This window comes from Sinocyclocheilus grahami, unplaced genomic scaffold (genome assembly GCF_001515645.1).
Source record: "Sinocyclocheilus grahami isolate Dianchi unplaced genomic scaffold, SAMN03320097.WGS_v1.1 scaffold93.1, whole genome shotgun sequence".
In the NCBI taxonomy this organism is placed as follows: domain Eukaryota; kingdom Metazoa; phylum Chordata; class Actinopteri; order Cypriniformes; family Cyprinidae; genus Sinocyclocheilus; species Sinocyclocheilus grahami.
In genome coordinates, this window is record NW_015505272.1 from 16598 (window position 1) to 17383 (window position 786).

The 786-nt window shown below is 37.4% G+C and overlaps 1 long non-coding RNA gene across 1 annotated transcript; it reads right to left on the reverse strand.

The window, feature by feature from the left end:
* Nucleotides 1-14: 14 nt before the first annotated feature.
* LOC107587550 (uncharacterized) lies at nucleotides 15-786 on the reverse strand. Its single transcript, XR_001609487.1, has 4 exons — nucleotides 737-786; nucleotides 495-636; nucleotides 237-404; nucleotides 15-148 (listed from the first exon to the last, which is right to left on the reverse strand). It is a non-coding gene; the product is annotated as an uncharacterized lncRNA (long non-coding RNA).

Genomic DNA, 786 nt, shown 5'->3' on the forward strand with positions numbered 1-786 from the left:
AATGTAAATACTGTAGTCAGAGCAGTATGGTTCCTTAGACAACATAATGTCCCACAGTCCGAGGTAGCTCTTATCCATGAAAGAGACTGTGATCATTGTTTTCAGTGCCTGAAACTCCTCTTTAGCAAGATCTTGTTCACATCCATTCCTAAATAAAATGAGACAGTTAACACTGTGGCTAACACAACCCGATCAAGGCTATTCTTAAGAGATTGGCTCAGCTCCATAGAAGTTACCTTTCTAGGACAGGAGAGAAATGCTTTAGCAGAAAATCAAGCTCTTCTGCACCGTAGTCCAAGAGTTTCTCTTTCTCAGTTGGCCAGGAGTCCTGATTAAAGATGTTGAAGCATTTCACTGCTGTAGGTGCTTGGCAGTAGGTGTTTCATGCATGCTTCTCACTGTGCCTGCCAGCACAAACAATACAAAAATTAATAATGATAATAATTTTAATACTTTTGATACTGCAGAATGTCCAATAAAGAAAATCTTATAACCTAAAAGGCTACCAAATCTGTTTTGAAGGTGCTTAATGGTGGAATTCACAGTATCTTTTACTCCCTGATGCAGTTGTGGAGATTTGATGTAGATGCTCTCATTTTCTGCCAGCACTTTCGCACAATACGAAAGTGGGACATCCTGAAATTATATTAATTTACACTGATTATGTAATCAAACAACAACACTTATTGTTTTATTATAATAAGCATAAATTACATTAAAAAAATGGGATAACTACCTGACACTTGTAGAATGGTACTTCATTCTGTGTGTGCCATTACTTGCTGC